Source organism: Ambystoma mexicanum, chromosome 8 (genome assembly GCF_040938575.1).
Source record: "Ambystoma mexicanum isolate Mex_15411 chromosome 8, UKY_AmexF1_1, whole genome shotgun sequence".
NCBI lineage: Eukaryota > Metazoa > Chordata > Amphibia > Caudata > Ambystomatidae > Ambystoma > Ambystoma mexicanum.
The window spans coordinates 746,994,432-747,011,252 of record NC_090929.1 but is presented as its reverse complement, the minus strand read 5'-3'; positions in this window follow the sequence as shown (position 1 = coordinate 747,011,252).

Genomic DNA, 16,821 nt, shown 5'->3' with positions numbered 1-16,821 from the left:
GAAACAAACAAATGACCTACATAACATTTTGTGACATATAATGCATACTCAATCTCTTACTTGATTGCTCTAGGGAGAGTGTGACCAAGTCGGTGAACAAATTTCATAGGCCTTTCACAAAAATTCTTTTAAAGTCCACAAAAATGTTGGCTGATCGTCAGTTCAATGGCAAGGATCACCTTGTCCTATATTTCTAGGGAAACATGTATGAATCAGTTATCATAGAGCCTGATCCGCTCTTAGGCTATTATTTGTAAATTTAAGGAGGGGACAAGTTCAAAACAAGTATACTCCCCTTATTCTCAAAAAAGACGCAGAACGGAAACAAATTCCCCAATGCTGCAAACGTTTAAAATATCAGTATTGCTAGGAAAGCATATCAAGCAGTGCATCAGAAGAAAACTTACTATTAATGGTAGATTACTAGCACCATTACATGTGGTTGTGTTTTTCAGTCTGTAGTTGTCGACCCCGGGAAGTCACAGGGGGGGTGTAAGACGACACCTAACGTAAGTTGTAGAGATGTACAAGTCGTGAGCTGCATTGAAATGCAAAGGCAGAGAAAACAGATTTTAAAAACCAAAATCGGAAAAGTACCCGCTGTTTATCAAGAGGGTGAGCTGAACAGCAAATAGTCAGCAAAGGGGGCAAAGGCAATACCTTGATTCTCTAAGTAAGTGGATGAAAACTTAGAGCGTGCCTGGTGTGGATGATTAGAAAGCACGGGATAGCAGAGGAATTTCGAAAGTATTCGCGATCGTGTAGAGAAAATACACGCACCCAGATGCAGTCTGTTGACAAAGGGAAACAAATTGTAGACTGCCTAATTGGCGGAGGTATTTAAAAAAAACAGAAGTGTGTTTAAGACCAAAAAGAACCGCAGAGTCAAACTTAGCGCTTACACCAAAACAACGAGGACCACCGACGTCAACCGCATTAGCAGAGATCACTCACTATGCAAAAAAGAATGGAGAAAGCCGTTTGGTTAAATACGTGTATGCACGTATATGCGGACCATACATGTTCGAGATCCTGAGTCATGTGACTGTGGATGAATGTCATGTGACAAGTGTGATGACTGAGTTTTAAAGGTGTAGGACAAGGTAAACCTATGCTACAGGTAAAAGGCATTGTGAAAAACAGCGTGTTACGTCCATAAATCGCAGTGTCAAACCTACTAAAAACACGAGAAAAAGCACACCCGCGATGGAGAACGGTTGAAAACGGTATGTGTGATGTATCAAAATGGATGAAACAAACCTCTACCTAGGGAATATATCCAAAACCAATGAGATGGACTTGAAGTGTAACCTATTTTTAGTCTTTATTAGAGATGATCAAAAAGGTCTGTGCAACATAATTTATCCACAAACGAACAAAACGCGTTAGGAATTATAAAGGCTTACACGCAGGAGCCTATGAAATAAATGACCAACAAAGATTTCAGATGAAGGCGATGTATGGAAACTATCCAACTGAGTGAACAGAGGGACAAAAAGAAAAAGAAAATGTATCAAAATATAAGCATGGAGACCAGACAGTATACTTGTCTCCACATGTGGATATAGGATATCCAAGGTGCCGGGTGAGATTGAACCCTCAAGTTGAAAAATTACTGATGACAGGGAGGAACACATCAGGGGGTGACCTGGTATGTAGTCAAAAAAAATGAAGCGAAGTGGAATATTTGATGGAGTGTTAGGTTATCAAATTATTCCACTCTACAGATGCATTCAAACCCTGATTAACTGTGTCTAAATTATATATCCATCTTTGTTCCGCTACAGTCAATGCCAAATCTTTATTGCCACCTCTAGGTGAAGGAGATATTTTTGAATGACAAACCACTGTAGTTCTGTGTAGTTGTGTTTTGCTGATATATAGTGGGCCGTTTTATTTTTGAGACACGATCTATGCTCACATATTCTTTGCCTTATGGGTCTACTAGTTTTTCCAATATATAGTAGATTGCAGGGACACTTAATACCATAGATAAGCCAATCCGAACCGCAATTAGAGAAGAACTTAAGGTTCCAAATCATCCCCTTAAGTTCCAACGTTTTAAAGTTGGTGGTTAGGGAGCAGACTGAACATTGGCCACACTTATAATGACCAAGAACCGGAGGTAAGTTCCAGAGGGTAGATTGTGTAGAGAGAGTCCGTTGTTCTGGGTGTGGACCAAAATATCCCTGAAATTCTTCTGGCGTTTGAACGCAAATCTATGTTGGGCTGGACAGAAGTCATCAGTAGCTAAAATGTGCCATTGTTTTTTGATGGTTCTTCGCAAGGCATTGCTAATCGTGCTAAATGTACTCACACATGTGACCCTTTCCCCTGAAGGTTTTGGTTCTGGGTGGAGGCACCTGTTCCTGTTGGCATGTTTAGCCCTCTTGTAGGCTTGATTGATGTACTTTTTAGGGTAACCTCGGGTGATTAACCCCTTTTTTAAGGTCCTTACCCTCTTGAACAAAATCACAAACCTCAGAACAGTTTCTTCTCACTCTGAGAAATTGCCCAACTGGTAGATTCTCTCATAGACTCAAAGGATGGAAACTATTGAATCTTAATAGAGTGTTATTATCGGTCGGTTTTCGGAATAACTTTGTTTTCAACAAACCCGACTCTGTTTTATAAATAGAAAGATCAAGAAAAGGTGTGGTATGTAGGTCATACGTCATGGTAAAAGTTATGTGTTGGTGGTGATTATTTAGCCACTCTAGAAAAGATTGTAGAAGAGTAGAGTCGCCTTTCCAAATAAGAAAGACGTCAATATAGCGAAACCACTTGATGATATTGCTCTTGAAAGGATTTTGAGTATCGAAGATGGAAGTAGATTCAAAATGATCCATAAATAAATGTGCTAGATCGGGGGCAAAAGTTGCCCCCATACTTGTGCCATGTATTTGTTTATAGAACGTGCCCTCCTACAAAAAGAAATTTTCTGTGAGGGCAATCTTGATACTTTCCTGATAAATGAAGTAGGAACTTTTCTGAGGGTGTCAGTACGTTTATTGAGATATGATTCCATGACAGTCAGGCACTCTCCCTGAGGGATACTCGTATAGAGTGAGGTAACATCTAGAGTCACCAGGTCGTCTGTGGCTTCTAATTGAATCAAACAATCAGATTAATCATGCTGGTAGTGTCTTTTACAAAAGACTTCATAGATCTTATGAAAGGACGAAGAAACCAATCAGCGTAAATAGACAGGGGCTCAAGAATGGAATTGATGGCCGAGACAATCGGTCTGACGGGGGGATTAACGGAATTTTTATGCACCTTCGGCAGTAGGTAGAATGCAGGAATAGTAGGTGAAATTTTTATCAGGAATTGATGTTCATCTTGATCAATCCACTCCTGCAATAAAGCGTGGTCCATCAAACATTTGATGTCCCCTCGTAAAAGTTCAATGGGATCTCGATTCAGCTTTCGGTAGCAGGAATTGGGCAGAATGAAGCAGGTGGCAAAAGCAGCTACTGACACACGCTTCATCGGTCGAATGGCTGAGAAGGACACTGGCAGTGCGGGCAGAGGATTATTCAGGGATCCCAGGAGCTCCAGATGGGCAGAGAGAAGAGCATGGTTAGAGCACGAGAGAGGAGAGAGGAGTAGTGAGAGGGTTAGAGAAGGAGATATCAGCTGAGAGGGGCGCCTCCAAGGTGTGACTGGCTGAGTGTGTTGGACCAGAGGGAAGAATGGTGAGGGAGAGAGTCGGTGGTTGCAGAAGAGTGAAGTGGCTGCATCAAGTGTCGCAATGGATGTTGAAGTCTCGGAGGAGGAGAAGCTTAGAGGTAGCATTCAGAAGATAAGAGGCAAGGTGTTAGGCGGTACTGTGGAACAACGTAGGTAAGTGCAAAGGAAACCTGATGGGGAACTTATAAACACATTCCAACTATAGATCCTATGAGCTAATCTTTAAAAATCGAATTTGTAGGCACTAGAATTTTGACCCGAGGGAACAAACAAAACTCCATCAGGTAGGACCTGTTTGACCCACCGAATACTGGGAATATTTTGGGAATATTTTGCAGTAACAAGTGGACAAGTAACCAGTGAATTAGGTATTCTACTCTACACAATGTTTAAGATGACTTGGTAATGCATATTTATTTTATATTATCGGATTCCAGACCCTTACAAAGAAAGCCGTGTGCTTACTAGAAGTCGCAGACGACAACATTTTTAGTTTAGATTAATTAATATTTTACCTGTCTGTTGTGTCTTAAAGTGTTTTGTGCGAAACTTCTTTTTTCCTTCATATTGAAAAATAACACAGGAGGAACATTTAGTTACTTTATTTGTATTTATCCTTTTTGAATTGGGTGTCTGAAGACAGAAATGCATTAGACCAACTATAAATTGCCCGTGTCTCTGAAAATAAAATGTCATTTTTTAAAAATCTTATCGTTGTCAAGAAGTCTATTTTGAAAGTGACTGAAAACCTAATAATCAATGTACTACATTCAAAAGATTACAAATATTTGTGTATTATACCATTGACATGGGTCCACTGAGCAGACACGATTCTTAAAAAGAGAGCAAATCATGCAGAGCAATGTTACCAGATGTGTGGGAGTACAGAGTAGGTCCCACAATGGTCGTCTCAAAGTCCAATTTAGAGCGATGGCATGGCTAGAAGATGCACGGATTGAGAAATGTGCAAAATGGGGGAATGGCAGACACACTGGTGAGTGTATGGAGGGAAGTTGGATTAGGCCAACACCGGTGAGGCTGGAAGTGGTGCCACCCATGGATGGAGGTGGCCATGGATGAGCAGTGCAGAAGATGAACTTGGAGTGTGAGGCTCAGTGTCCTGTGTTACTGGGCTCTCCCTCTCAGAACTTGCTGATCTGTAAAATTCGACCACTTCTATTTCCGTTGACTTTTGCAAGTATTTTCTGAGTCTGTTGCTCAGGCCTGGAGGCCCTCTACAGAGCAGCACTCAACACATCGTGTCTGGCTTTGGGATCAACCTGCTACAAACCACATACAAAAGCCTACCTCGAGCGCGTCAGCTTGCACGTTGAGTGTGAGGCTGAGTTTCCTGTGATCGTGTGGTGTGGGGGGTCACTTTTATTTTTTCTCCCTTTACCTTGCATCACCTTTTGCCAACTCAAGGTAAGAGTGTTTACCATCTGTTTTCTGTCAAGCAATGAGTCACAAAGCGACTTTGCGCAGCGCTGCTGCCAATAACAAACGCCATGCAAAGAAAAGCGCTGTTAAGCAGGGCACAGCCTTGGATATTTTACATACTCCATAATCACAAGCGGAAATAGTTTTTTTCCGAGGCCAAGCGTTCCTCCGAGCCTCGCCACTCCTCACTGACAATAAATGACGACTCGGACCATTCCTTGTCACAGTCCATTAACAGCAACAATTCCCTGCTGAAGTTGGTTGTCAATTTGAAACGGGCCTCCCTGGCAGGTGAGCAGAAGTAAAAAACCTGGAAGACATTATCGATATAAATGTATCTAATTCTCCTGATATGGTGACTTTTGCTTCTCATTCAGATTTGGCGATTGCTGACAATACCAGCAGAGATAGTGATAAATCCAATCTAAGTGATACGTCTCTGGGGGCCCAGATTGAACTAAAAAATAACTTTAATGTGCTAGCATTGATGCACACTCTTCAGTACTTGCCTCCCTCGTGGAGGAGCAGCGTGGAGGAAAAGCTCTCATGTTACAGCTTCTTGAACTTTTTTCTGTCTTAGCAAAAAAAAAAGTGTCAAACACTCATGCGGCAAACAATTACAAAGGACCTGAATAGAGATACATCCAGTTGCACTTGTTGCTGTGTCATTAAGCAGGCTGGAAAGAAAGGGGAAAAATAAATTAATCCATCACAACTCCCAGGATGAAGTGCGCAAACCAGCCTAGTGGGAGGTTTTTGCGAACATTCATATTCATTCCCCTATGGAAATAAAAAATGCTTTAAAGAATAAACAGCAACCTCAGGACTTGCAGCTTCCTATTGAGACGCCTAAGCTTACAGTTAAAACAGCCAAGATAAAACAAAGTTGTTTCTTCTTCACTAAGAATGACAGCAGTCGCAAGCACATTCTAGTAAAAAACAAGCTCCTGATGGTCGCATTCGTCAGGTATATTTTCATGGCCCTCTCAGGATTTGGGGTGCGGGGGGAGAAATTACCTGAGAATCACTCATCTGGGCAGGCCTTAAAGAACAAAGACTTGGCAAGTAAAGTCCCTGAAATGGTGACTCATGATTTGTCTATCTCTTCTGCTAGAGCAGATCCAAATGAGTTGACCCTGAAACAAAAGGCACAAATGGATAATCCAATTATTCATTCAAAGGCCTTAAAAGATATGGGCACATGAATCATTCTTGAGGAGAACACTCCAACTGCGTGTAGCCCATTTTTTAATAGGACTGCTCTTCTGTCCATCTTTCAACAGATTCCTTACCTTGATGTAATTCAATCCACAGATATTCTAAAAATTGAGCCACCTACATGGAATAGACCTACGACATGGACATTGGTAGAATTTGTCTCTCCTTTATTGGTGGCCCTTTTGAAAACCCATGTGGACCTTCTTCCTCATTCAGGTTACACATTGATTGCTTGCAGACAGATCAAAAGAAATACTCCATCTCTTGTGGATCATGAGCGCCAGTTGACCAGACAACTCGCCATGCAAAATTCTGAGCGCAAACTCAAAGCACTAGAGCAAGAGAATGTGTGCCTGAAACTGAATATTGGATGCCGGTGTGTCACCAAAATGACTGAGCCTATAACTAGCTTAAAGTGGCTATCTAGGAATACAAGAGGCTTTCGCTCCTTTTTGGTGCACACAGAGGGACAAAAATTGTTAAAGGACTCAGATGTTTTTATTCTACAAGAAACTTAGTGCACCAAACCTATTTCCATTGACTGCTCCTAAACTTTGACTCAAAATGCAACGCCCTCAAAGAAAAGGCAGTGTAAAATATGCATATTCAGAACACAGATTTAAATAACTGAAGGGTAACCCCAAGGATTCACCAGTCTGCTTCTGCACCTCTCTCTGACCCAGGAATTCTTTCCAACAGGGGATGAAAATGAAAGCTTCCCCAAGTCCTTTCCTCCACCTCCCAGACAAACTTAGAGGAGAAGAAAGGCCTCAGGGAAACCCTGTGGGGAATAAAACCCTGTGTCGGCGGCTGCTGGATAGATATCGTCTGGGCAGCGAATGTTCAGGTAATAGCTGGTGGAAAACTGTCTAACAGAAGAAGCAGAAGTGAATGGTAAGTAAAGTGTGGGTAAGTAAGAGAAAGGTAATTCAAGGTAAGGATGTATAGTTAACCTTAAAAAGGATTAGATGATTTATTACGCTGGAAGACTTCCGGTAATCACCTATTGGGTACGGAAGTTTGTTAACACAGTACAGAATACAGAGAAAACAGAACGTGCATAGAGACGGGATATTTACCTGGCAAGATCTGATAGAGGGGCATAGGAGTACATACGGCAGGAGTATTCACCGAGTGAGCGGGTTTGAAGACTAAACTCGGATTCCCTAAATATTGCAGATGGAAGGAAATGTGTCAGTTTAGATTCACTATCGGGATCTTAAGTCCCTGATAATACTATCTTTCGTACTGAACTCCGGGACTTGAGAACCTCTAGCAGTCTGCTTGCCGGTTTCCATAGCAAAGCCGGTGATCAGGTGTATGAGAGTGAGGGCTTGAGTCGTCGGAAAGGAGCCGGGTGGATGAGCAGAGTCTGAATGCAGGAAATAACGAAGGACAAAATTAGAAGGAATGAATATAAGTTTTGAATACAGAAAAGCTTAGTAGCAAGGCGTTCTAGAAGCGAACGTATGTTGCGTTGTCAGTGAGGAGTAGCAACGCATCCGCGCGTTGCTGACAGGAATTGATAAACTGAATCCCAAGTAGGAGGGTGGAGCTTCCTTGGTGCTTGATTGCGCATCGTCTAGACCCACACCTTCCGTTGCAGCGGCCATCTTGGAAGTGAAAGTGGCCGAAATCCTTCTATGGGACCAACGATGCCACAGGAACCAACGTCTCCGGAGAGACGTGACAGACAGGCTAGTAGTGGTCTCACACTCGCACACACTTAAATCTGACCCCATTTTCACATCGGATAAGATCTAATGTTTTGATGGGCATTTTACAACTTTCTTCTGTTAAATCTGAAGAAATACTGATCATCAACATTTATGATCCCCCGTGAGATTCCAAAATGAGAGTTATTCAGAATATTCTGATTAATTCTATTTCTTACTGGTCTGAGAGTTCTCCAGCCTGTCAGGTTGTTGTCAGAGCCACTTTCCACAGTTCCTTCCCCAGGAGTCTCCTCACCTTGGTCTTCACTGTGACTGGCGACCTTCTGTCTTCTCCTCCGGTCTTTCGGGGTTCTCTCCTCTTCAGTATCCTTCTTAAGGAGTCCTTTCCCCTTCTTGCGTTCGAAGAGATGGGGACGGTCTCCTCCGGAGGCCACCTTGACCGTTATTGGAATAAACCGTCAGGTGAACCCTGGGGAGTCCGCCCCTCCCAAAACAGGGAAAAAGCCAGTAAGGCAGAAAAAACCCTGTGAGGCTGCAGGCGAGGATAGATTGGAGGAATTGCGGATCCAGAGGCTTTAAAAGTCTTGAGGCCAATGTCCAGTTGATACTCCAATGGATGACAGCTACCGGACTGTGATTCCTTGGCATGGATGAAGGAGCCCTGGGAGAGGCGATGGAGTGTGGAGCCACAAAGGAGAACTTCTATGCTTCCGAAGGATCAAACATAGGCACAGAAGACTGGTAAGTTGTTTCGGTAGACAGGTAAAGGTATGGGGAGAGAGAGAGAGAGAGAAAACTCGTGAGCAATAGAGAGCAGTAGTGAGACCGTGAGGGTAAGAGAGAGTGAATGCGAGAGAGTATGAATGAGAGAGCGAGTGAATGTGAGAGTGCGCGAATGAGAGAGAGAGAGTGAATGCAAGAGAGTATGAATGAGAGAGCGAGTGAATGTGAGAGTGCGCGAAAGAAAGAGGAGGTGAAAGAGAGGGATGGCAAGACCGAGGGAAGCCGGAAAAGACCCCGAGCAACAGGGAACCGGAAAACCGGAACCTCGCCGACGGGGAAGACAGGTACCAGCCGAGCGAGGTAGAGGGTACTACGGGGGGCGAAGCTAGGCTGGAACCGAGGACCAGATAAGGGGAAAGGAAAGGAAAGGCAAGAGAGAACGGCCGTCGCCTATCGAGAAGGCGAAGGGCCGCAGAGATTAACCGAGAAAACAAAAGAGGAGCTCGGTATGTCAGGAACGGTAGAAGGCACAAAATCGAAAGTCAGCAAAGCGAGTTGCAACGCGACTCGCAGGGGGCGTGGCTTCCTTAAATGCAGCAGCAACAAAAAGACTGGACCGCTCACAGACAGACTGTTGGGACCTAATAGCGCCTCCATCTTGCCCATAACTTCCACGGTCTCAGCAGTGTGACAGTTATGTTGGCCGGTGATCTCAATAAAATGGACTTGCACTTGGCAGCCACGTTGGCATCCTGGGGCCTTAATTCATGGCTTAAAATAACAGATTTCTTTGATTTAAAAATGTTAGATTTCGTTCTCACCAAAGAATAGAAGTGTAACTATACTTGGTCGAATGGCATTGTTAAATCACTCATTGACTATGCGATAACAAATCCAGTCTTGAGCACTCGCTGTGGTCACATTACTATTAATCATACCAGGGTGAGTGACCATGGGGCTCTTGGCTGGGATATGAAACTGAAAAGTGCTCTTCTGCCTCTTGAAAGAAATCTTATATTGACTTCAAACTATCTAGGTGACCGCCTCCAATGGTCCCCTGACAACATCAAATTTACTAATGGGATTTTACATCAAGATTTACCCAACTGACTGCTGATCTGGTCGTAGCCGAGTGGGAATTGGGAAAAATGGTCACTGCCAAGATACAACCGCTTCTAAATAAGAAGAGGCGATCCAGAAATAATAATAATACTACTAATAACGCTATCCCTTTTGACTGGTTATTGGAGAAAGGAAAAGATACATTGTAGATGGCATGCAGCTGTTAGAGCCAATTCCGAACTAAACACTCAGGAAACACAAAAAGTACTAAAGTCTTTCAAGCATATATGGGAACTGGCAAAAACAGGATAAGCACTCCATTAGAGGTTCAAATCAGCGGAGGTTGTTCTTCTAGTTAAAAACATACAGTAGTCAATATATTGCTGCCAGAATTTACTCATGTTGTAAGTCTTTTACCACGCAAGAAATGAATCCCATTTCTCATATACTTCAGGGAATTATATTCTATCTAAATGTTTTCCCGAACCTAGTCCAGATTGCTATAGTGACTTGTCGACTGCCAACGAAAAAACATCAGAGCCTCTCTAACTTTGACATTGAAGAGGGAAACCTAGTGAGATTAATTGGTAAATCTAAAGCCTCTCGGGGGCCCCCCGCCCGCACAGAATCACTAATAGTTTTCAAGGAAAATCTGCTTTTTTGGGCAAAAGTATTAAATGTAATTTTTTCTCACATTGCCCGGACCGGCATTACTCCTGAAAGCTGCCAGAGATCTTTACTGGTTCCCATTTTCAAAGTAGGAAATAGACTAGAGCCATCAAATTATCGCCTTTTGGCAATGATGGACTCCAGCCAGAAGCTCTTTGCTAACATACTTCTCGAACAACTTTCTTTTTTGTTGGAAGAAAAAAATATCCTGGGTATTTTTCAAACAGGAATTAGAAAAATGTATATTACAACAACCAATATAGCCACTCTCCAATTTCACCTTTCGACGTGTGCTAAAGGGAGGAAATGTAGTTTGTACTGCTGTTACATGGACTTTACAAACACCTCAATATCTATACGTACAAGCTTAAAAAGCTACTATTCCAAATGTATTCCAATAAATCGGGGTCTGAAGCAGGGTTGTGTATTGGGCCCCATTCGTTATAATGCTTATGCAGCTGACTTGGAACCTGCTCTTCTTTATATATGAAATTTCCCACCAAGGATAAAAGGCACCAAGATCATGCTGACGATATTATTTTATTTGATCAGGTCTGAATCGGTTTAAAATGATCAATAAATGCACTTGCTGATTACGCCAGGGAAAACAATATGGTTATTAACAAATTAAAGACAAGATCAATGTGCCAAACAGCTATTGAAAAATGTAAATGGCACGTGGAAAATACTGTTTTGGAAAATGCACAGGAATGCATATATTTGGGGTTTCCAATGAAAATTCGACCACTCCCCTCTTAAAACGAGACATTTATTTACAAGAAAATCTGGAAACTATGGCTAGTCATTAAAAACTATATTGAACATCGTAGGGGGGAGTAATATTTGGGGGTTTATAGAGATGGTCAGTATTATTCCCTCAATATTATATGCACTCAGTCTTACCATCTGTCCAGGTTAAATGGCTTGGGAAATTTGAAGCAAAATTACTCTGATCCATTATTAATCACCCGAAAACGCTCTCTTTAGATGCATTGAGGCTTGAATAGAGTCTCCCTTCCCTGCATTCCTTATGGTGTGTTATGAGAGTTTTGCTATATGCCAAACTACGCAAATCAGACCGTAGTACAAATGCTTTGCTACAACTGCTGGGTCAAGGGATGAATGTCGATTGTCATAATTCTTTTATTCTCAAACTCCAAGGGACTACTAAATGGCAGTTGTTGGCTTTGGCACTTGAACAGGAAATGTTTGAAACTCGCCCTGATTTTGAAAGAATAATTAAACTCAAAACCCAGCAATGGGACTTATAACATCGAAAAACTCCATAATTATAAAAGATACAAAGAATATTCGTATCAGTTTTAAGGGAGTTATCCCTCATGGTTATTTAACAAAATGTTGCAGTTCTGAATTAAGGCGATTCACTATGCATATTTCTCTCAATATCCTTCAAACTAAAGATAGTCTTTGGAAAAACACTGCACTGCAAGATTATCTGTGTGCAGCTTTGAGGTTGAACTTCTTGCACGGCTTTGAAGGATTACTATAAGAGGGGGTACGGGAGTTATTGTGATTAATGCAGCTGCATTTTCAATCTGGAATCACGTTATAAAAGAAATAGTCTTGATAATGTATAAATGAGTAATCATTGTGACCAATATGAAGATGAAATGCCTTATTTGACTGTATGAGTTAATATTATTTTTAAGATGAGATTTTGAAATTTTGTATTTGATGGTTTGATTCATCTGTTTGTTTGAATTTTGTGACTGATTTGTTAAGGAGATTTAAAATGTAAGCTCCTTTGTTTTTAAATTTTTTAACATTTTATTGTTTTGGTTGATGACTCAACCTTTTAATTATTGTTACATTAAAAACGAATTCTGAATTTAGTACAATTGCAATCCATTGCATATACACTCTTTTTGTTAAAACACATAATAGATTCATAAAATCAAATATTTACAATTGTGAATTTTGGTAAACATGATTAAAAACACTATTTCTCCAGCATTGGATGCTGTGAATCCATGAAAGATACCAACGCTGTTGAAATGGAGTTACAGGTAAGAAACTACTCGCTTACATTGTGCAAATTGGTATCCTTCAAAGTTTATAAAAATTGACAAGACAATAAAATGATGACCAAAGATAATTGAAAATTACAAGTTTGATAATAATTACAGAAATGGATAAAAGACAAAACCATGATCATGAACTGATCGAACATTCATCAACCAGAGTGGTGAACTCTAATATTTGTAAGAATTGTATCGTTGCAATTTTAATTGATGGTTTCGAGGCATCAAATATCTTGGCCCAAACGTCATCTTGATTTATACTCATATGTGTGATCATCAGATGTTTAAAATATTTGTCTGCTCTCATTTAAAGCAGTGCATTCAACCAAGAGGTGTTTCAGAGTTTCTTTATTCTCAATTTTTAGCAAAATCGACATAGGTTATCTTTTTTTTTAAAAACAAATTTGTTTTCTTAAACACAAGGTAAACCTAGATAACTCAGAAATCTCTATATACTTGGTTACAAAACAAATAACAATTCAAGAAATCCCCCAACACACCCCTAATCCCAAGCACCCACCCCCCCAACAACTACAAATGTTTTTTTTAAAAAGACCAAGATTACTGAAATTGGATATTTAAAAGAAATATATCAACCACATCATCTAAAATACTTTAAAAATAAAAAACAAGGAAAGGAAGGAGAAGAAAAAAAAATTATAATAGATTTAAAATAATACTTTTTCTTGCAGCCACCCCACAAATCAAATACCTTCCTTTACGGGCTTAAGTCCAAGAATGCCCTCCAGATCTTCTGAAAACTCAAGGCCTTCCTCTGTACCATATAATTAACTTGTTCAGTATTAGAAATATTCTACATTTCCTCCAACCAGTCGTGCCAATTTAAGAAGTTAGTTGTTTTCCAGGACTTTAGAATTAAGATGAGAGTTTCAAAGTCGTATTCCAGCTCCTCACCTATGGTGGTATTCATCACCTCCACGATCCCGTTCCAAAAGTTCTTCAATTTAATGCAGTCCCACGACATATGTTCCAATGTTCCTCATCCTTGAGCACTTCTCCAACATGCCTCTGTGTATCGAAGACCATGTTTGAAAAGTCGGACCGAAGTCCAGAATGTCCGGTTAAGTACCTTCACTTGACGGTCCTGATCACCAACATTCAGAGACACCGTATTGATATTGAAACATACATTCATCCATCTTTGAGGGGTCATTTCCTCTTTCAAAATACTTGACCAAACCAACAGAATCTTATGGTCTGGCATCGAAAACTAGATTAAAATGTACATTTTGGAAGCCATATGATGTTTTCCTTTAAAATTCTGGACTCTGGATAACAATGAGTGATCCTCTATAGTAGGCAAACCCACGGCCTTCCTCAGTTTCTTAGTCACCATATGAGTCATCTGCAAGATTGAATTCCAGCTCTCTGAACGTTTTCCAGATCTCCAACTCACTTAATCCCAGATATAAACCAGTCTCTCTCCACTCCAGCTGCAAGCTCATAAGTCCGCCAAGTCGTCCTCAAGAATTCTGTCAATGCAGATCTATGAGCACTCTTCTAAGTGGCAGTTGATAGAATGGCCCATACATCTACTGGCCCTGCTTTTTCCGCTTCCGCCCGAGCCCATTCATCCTCCAATGTTATAAATGGAATGATGTGCTTCAAGGTGAGCACCTGATGGTATCTTTCCATATTCGGTATGTTCAAGCCACTTTTCCCTTTTTTGAACTGCAGTTTCCAGAGTTTCAATCTTGGAATTTTCCCATTCCAAATAAAGGTCTGTAGCATACAATCTATTTTTTTCCAATCTGTTTTCTGTACTTGCAGTGGGACCATGCTTAGAATGTAAGTAATCTTGGGTTATTTTTATTGCATTAACACTGCCCCCTAAAGATAAATTAAGTCCATCGATCAACTTCCTGCTTAATCTTCTGTATGCATAAGCCCATGTTGACTTTCATAAGATCCCCTAGATGTTTAGTCCCCCATATACCCAAGTACTTCATCTTGTTCGCTTACCATCGAAATCCAAAACTTTTCACTGCCTCACATGTGGTGGTGCTTTTGCACGGTAGAACCTCAGATTTCTTATAATTTGAAATTGCACCAAAGTTATTCAAAATCCTTAACACTTCTGCAATTGAGTTCGACAGGTCCTGCATCCCCACCAATAAATCATCCGCATACAACCACATCGTTTGGCAGATTCTACTATAGTTCACCCCCTTTACTCGGGTAGCAGATCTTCTTGCTCCTGCCAAGGTTTCTAATGAGATCACGAATAACAACGGTGACAGTGGGCACCCTTGACGGGTCCCTCATTGTAATTCAAACTCTTGTGACAGCCGGCCATTGGTATTGATCACAGCAGAAGGTTTAATATGTAGGACCTTCACCCATTTTCTAAATTCCAAACCAAAGTTCATATTTTCCATTGTGTAGTGCAGTAAACTCCAGTTCACCCTATCAAAAGCCTTTTCGGCATCTAGGGAAATGGCAACAGATTAAAGATTTGACTTCTGACCTTCTTCCATGGTTGGCAATAATCTTCTGAAATTTGTAGAAGACACTCTCCCTTTGATAAAACTGGCTTGGTCAGTATGAATAAGCCCCGGGAGGATTTTCTCGAGTCGTGTAACCAGGATCTTTGACAAAACTTTACTGTCCGTATTCATCAAACTTATGGGCCTATAGCTTCTGGGATCTAGTTGTGAGCATTCAGGTTTTAGCAATAACGAAATAGTAGCTGTTATCTTGTAGTTGGAGAAGACCTGGTCTGGTGAGAATGTTTTTTGTTTGTCATAAATTTAGCCTAAATCGCATGTATACATTTCTAAAATGAGGTGAAGGATATTTTAACAAATATGTAGCCCTGGTTCTTAATTTTTTTATGACCAAAAAGTGATGCATTAAAAAAATTTGGGTCATAATCCAATCTTGTTGATAGAGCTTTAATTGGGCACGGCAAGGGTTGCATGTTAATACGTCAATGGATATGTCAGCATCCAATTGTATATTCAAGTTAAGATTTCTCCATTTTTTTTTTTTGGGGGCAGGGGGCAGTGGATTGCTTTACTTTAATGCATTTGTACTGCGCAACTATGAACCCGTGGGCATGATGGCATTGACAAGACTAAACAACAAGAAACAGATATGCGTGGAAGAGCAGGGGGCAAAAGACAAAAATTCAGCTAGGCTTTATTCAAAAAGCCATGTTTTTAACTTTCTTTTGAAGGCCTCGATGGTAAATATGCATTAAATATGTGCCTACGATGTAAGGATGTAAGAGAGATCTTGGAATTGTATTGATAATAAACATTTTCTAAAAAATGAAATCAATTTCCAAGTATAGACAACATATAATGACAAGGAGCCCAACTCAAAAGAATTAAGGCGATTGGGGTTGAATTTGGCAAGGTTAGTATTGATCGCCATTATTTTCCCTCCATTTTATCCCAGAATGGTTGTTCTCTGACCTTTTGTTTCAGTACAATAAGTAATTATGGGTACCGCTTTTTGAGTGAAGTACAACATCACTGGGCAACAGGTAAACTTGCCGAATTTATGCTAGATGGCTTTGGCTTGAGAGATGGCAGTCAATAACTTGCTGCTTAAATCATTTATATACAAATCATCATTTATACGATCGTTAATATTAACGCCCAGATACTTATGAGGTGTGATCTGAATGGGAGTTTTTTAAAGTGTCGAAACATATGGTTTTCTTTGACATTTTGATTTAACTCACTCCATTATCTGCGTTCTCTAGATTAATTTGCATATGATTTTCTTGTACATATATGCCATTTTCGGTGCATCTGAATTTGTTAATGAATTTATCTCCAATATAAATAAATTGAATAGAGATGAGGCAAGTGTACATCCCTGCTTCAGGCCCCGGAATGTTGGGAATTTTGGTGTCATTCGACCATCGAAGGTTAATCTGACTTGCATAGTGTTGTCAGAATGAAAGATCTCAATCAAGTCGACTAATGAAGATGGACACCTAGTATTTTGAGCTTAGTTATTAGTATTTACTTTTCTTTATTGAATGTAGTTGAATATACAACTTTTTCAATATTCAAACAAATTCAATTATTAGTAATCTATCAATAGTATCAAAAGCTGCGCTACAGTCAACAAACCCGAAATATAATGGTTGTTTATTATTATGGCAAAGGGATTTAAGTGCATGTAATATTGATGGCAGTACTCTTGCCAGCTACAAAGCCCATTTGAAATGGGTCACAGTTATTAGGGAGTTGAATCCATTTGTGAAGCTCTCTCAAGATAAATTTGGCGAAAAATTTTCCCAGCGATTCAAGAAGGGCGAT